The following is a 4,650-nucleotide window of genomic DNA, read 5'->3' on the forward strand; positions in this document are numbered from 1 at the left end:
AAAGCATAACATCAATGTAGCAGTCTTGAAAATTAAAAGAGTTTACTTAACGATAATTGTAATTATTTGTTATATATTCTCATTTTATTAGAATTGAAATATGAATATTATATTTATTATGATATATTAAAATTATTTACGAAATTAAATTTTATAAGTTAAGGTGTGATTATATTTTATGTTTTCAGAAAATAGGTCTAATGGGGATAAGTATTGTATTTTTTTTTTTTCAAAAAGAACCTCAACCCCTCTTATTTGCTTTCTCTTACATGTGCCTCCTCTTTCATCCCCTAAAGACACCTCCTCCTTCCTCCTCCTTCATGTCTCTCAGCCAAGAAGCCAACAAGCTAACTTAGGTGTCAAATTTAAACTAAATCAGTAAACCTCAACACCATTTTCTGATTTCAATCAGAGATTGTTGAGATATTCCAACATCTCCAAACCCCAATTACTCTCTCTCACTCGTGACTCTCTCGCCTCTTGTGTCGTGCTGGTCCCCGAAACGCTGCAGCCTTAACTCGCCGGAACCCCACTGTTTCCTCGCCGCTGATGCGCGGTGTTGCATCGTCGCAGCTGCTGTCAGAGTTGTTGTTGGTGCTGTTGTGGTTCCCTCCCCTGTTCGTTGTGCTCGACGCTGCTCTCGCATCATCCACGCCACCTTGCCGTCACTGGAGCTGCAGTGAGCCTTGCTCGTTTTTGGCCACGTGTTGTGGTGTTTCCCCGGCTCGTGTTCTTCCTTCTCGCGCTGATTGTCGTTGCCGCTGTCGGAGTTATTGTCGTTGTTGTTGATGTTCTTTACCCCCTTCTCTTGGTCTTCTTCTTATCGTCGTTGCTACTCTCTTCTGGTTGTTGTTGCCACTTCGAGTGTGTAGTCGTCGTCGATGTTGCTGTGTTGATTCGGTGCTGATCGTGGCGGTGCTGCCATCTATCTTCTTCACGTATTGGTACTTTCCCCTTTCTTGTGTTGTGTGGTTGTTTTGCTTCATGATATTAGTGATGATTTCGGTCACAATCTGATTTAATTGCACCTGCTCAATCCTTTCTTTGTTAGATAAATTCATGCAAGGATGGATTGATACTGTTTGGCAGTTTACATTGTGAAATCTGACTCATTTTCTATGTTGCTAATAATTTTCAGTTTATGGTTTCATTTGGTGAAGTTGTTTATGAAATCAGTTTATAATTTAAATTGTAATTGGTATTACTAGTAAGTTATTGTGATTGAAGGCTATAACTTTGTCGATTAGTTCAGTTTTGAAACCTTAGAATATCTTTCGTTTAATTTGGATTTTGGAAGAGAAAAATGTTTGTTCTTCCTTAAAGTCGTTTTAATTAACTAAGGAAGCTACTTGAATTAATTTCTTTAAATGGCTATCTATTAAGAAATTGTTATTGATGTTTATTAATGCTAATAATGTGAAATCATGGGATTGAGTTACAGAGTAGAAAAATTATTTGGAGAAATGAATATTCCTAAGGGGGTTATTAGTAAAATTGAATATGTTAGTATTAATAATGAATGTTGAGGAATTGATTTTGAAATAGCTTAATAAGAATGTCAGTAATTGTTGTCTATTGGAAGCTTACATAATCAGTTTTGGATCAATAACGGTAGTTAGTTTGTTGAAGGAAACTTATTTCTCTCAATGGAATTGGAATGCTATGAGTTAGTAAGAGACAACCTAAGTTTCTTTGGTCATAATGTTGATAGGAAGTTGCTAATCTTTATATAATATTTTATATTGTCAAAGTCTAGTAGTTGTTGAAGCTCATTGTTGAGTTATAAGTTAAGAGGATAGTAATTAGGAAGTTGTAATGGTTATATTAATTTGTCGAAAACTATTCTACTACACTTTATGACCGAAGTGACCATGCTAGATCACTTAAGTAGGAAAGCAATTAGTTAAGTGTTGAGTTATCAAGAATGTTAAAGGTAGTTAATAACTCATAAAGTCCAATAGCAAGATTTATGTATAAATATACCCTAGTTAGTGTGAGGAGGGAATATTCTATAGTGAGGATTAACATAGTGTAGTTAGCATACTAGTTAGAGTTTACTAAAATGGAAGTAAAATGTTTATATTCTTCTTGCAATACTTAGTAAACAAAGTTAATAGTTCAGTGAACTACGTCCATGTTGGTTATAAAGTAAAATATCACTCACTTCTTTGATTAAATGATTGAGGTGTGAGTTAATCAAAGTTAACTTGTGAGAGACTCATTTTGATTGACTCTTAAATAAATGACGTAAGTTGGTTGGAGATGGAAATAATTTTAAAAAGGATTGTCTAATCATTGTTAATAATGTGGAGACTATAAGAGCTAACTTGGTTTGTTATGTATTAAATTGTTAAGAATGTGTTCAATAAAGGGTTTGAGTTGAATGACTACAATGGGTAATATAATAAGTTAAATTGTTAATTTAGAATCACTAAGCTAAGTTAATACTTTATAAACTGAAGTATAACTTCGCGGATTACATTCATATAGTTGTGTTATCTAATTGGAATGGGGTCGACTTGCTCTACATGACCATGAGTATGGTCTGTACTTGGATTTATTATTGATTATGTTAATAAGAACTCAGCGAATGGTATAACTTGGATCATATTTAGTTACTTATAATCAACCTTTAATCGATGAAGCTTGAGTTGTGTATTTTAAGTTAACTCTCCTTAGTTAATTTTAAGAGGGAGACTTATAGTAATTGTTGTTGGTGCTTGATAACAGTTGTTATCATTGTTGAGCTAATTGTCGATTAGTAATCATAAAGTATAAAATAGTATAAACTATTTATGAACAAGAGTATGAGTTAGTGCGTAAGTGGTTTAGTAACTCTCGTTAGTTAATTCTAACTGAGAGACTTTTGTCATTGTGATGAATATGTTGTTGAATATGATTGTGGTTATAAGTCCTATAATTGGAAATTGAGTTGAACATAAATGTATAAATATTGAACTTGAAATATGTTTGAAGGTACTGTGATAAATGAGTATAGCACTCTGAAGTAAAGTCTGTTAGTGTGGTTGGCTCTTCAAAAGATGATAAGAATTACTAATATTATTGGATGAGTTATGTGAATGATCTGATTGAGTTATGAACGATAATCAGAAGGAATCTAAAAGGGGAAAGTAGCCTCGTCTGAGTTGACAAATAATGAGGTGACACGAAAAGTGCCATGGACTGTGAACCTTGGGGGCCCCATAGGGAAACCTGCCCATTGCTATGTGGGGTGATAATCGGGCGATATATCAGGTAATGTGAAACCTGTGGATGGCTGATTGAATCAGCAGAAAAATGTACTCCAGACTAGTCGCGGTTATTGGCCAAAAGTAAAGTGAATGGTTGGGTGACGACCCGCACTGTTGGAGTGTAAGCTTTGTCTCCTCCGCCGCGTTCTCTTTCCCCCTGGTTAAAAGAAAGCTATCTCAAGTTGTGAAAATTGTTTCGATATTGGATTCCCGATAAGGAATCATATCAGGTAAGTAATGAATGTTCATTGAGTACATGACTATGAATATCGATATTGGTTTCTTGATAAGGAGGTATATCATGGTAAGTGATTTCAATGTTGGATTCCCGATAAGGAATCGTATCTGGTTATGTGGATTCCCGATAAGCAATTGTCATAGTGAAAGATGTTATGATATTTGTTGCCTAATAAGAGGTTGTTTATAAAGTATAAGATAGTGATTGATAGAGTATGAAAGCATAAGTTTGGATTTCTGATAAGAAATCAATTAAAGGAAGTAAAGTATATTGGTTATATCAAAGTTGGTAAACCCAGATTCCTTATAAGGGACCGTGATATGTTGAAAGGTTAACTAATTAGTATCTATATGAGATATGTTTCTCTTACAAGATTGTTTGAAGTCACGTTTTTGGGTTTGCTGTTATGTGAATGACGATGTAGTAGGAAAGGAATAATGAAATAAAGATATAAAAAATATGTTGTCAACATGAGTTGATGTGATGCATCTTATGACAGTGTGATTATGTTGACTGCTGAGTCGTTTTCGAGTAAAAAAACACCAAAGCATGTGTTAAGCTTATTTACGAGTTTAGTACTCAGCTTTGCTGATGTGTATATGTTATTTTGTCATTTCTGTGGCCTGTCACTTGGTTGGTGGCAGTTTCCTTAAATGCTTCAGGTTGAAGCTGTAAGTTAACTTGTTGCAAGTTGAGGCTAATACAAGCTGGAGCACTATTATAGTTGTTATCGAAGTGAGGACGCTTGACTTTGTATAGTTAATTAACAATCTTTTGTTTTAATTCTTTATATATAAGAATCGCTAGCTAGTGCTCATGATTCTCTATTGGTTGTTGCTCCGCGAAAGCGTTGAGGCTGTTGGGCTTTGGAAATATTTTATAAATTAAGTTTGTAAACAAGTTTAAATTATTTCTCGCTTTAGTGTTGTTTTATTTTCAAAGGAAATTTTGCTTGGAATTTCTGTAGAAATTTATGAGAATAGAGTCTGAGAATCATAGCGTTGTTATAATAGTTAATCAATTTGAATAGAATTGGGAATTGAGTTCCACACTCTCCGATGTAGTTCGGTGAGTGTGATGGTAATAGTTCGGGTTATCTCGACCAGGGTCTCTTTCGCTGTGCTTAATCCTTTGTAAGCTGGTCAGGAAGATCCGGGAAGT

At 34.6% G+C, this 4,650-nt stretch overlaps 1 long non-coding RNA gene across 1 annotated transcript; it reads left to right on the top strand.

Annotated features, from left to right (window-relative positions):
• The first annotated feature begins 237 nt into the window (after positions 1-237).
• On the top strand, positions 238-4,411 carry LOC125493323 (uncharacterized). The gene is made up of 2 exons (XR_008967634.1): positions 238-944; positions 4,134-4,411. It is a non-coding gene; the product is annotated as an uncharacterized LOC125493323 (long non-coding RNA).
• Positions 4,412-4,650: the final 239 nt, after the last annotated feature.

This window comes from Beta vulgaris, chromosome 9 (assembly GCF_026745355.1).
Source record: "Beta vulgaris subsp. vulgaris cultivar EL10 chromosome 9, EL10.2, whole genome shotgun sequence".
In the NCBI taxonomy this organism is placed as follows: Eukaryota; Viridiplantae; Streptophyta; class Magnoliopsida; order Caryophyllales; family Amaranthaceae; genus Beta; species Beta vulgaris.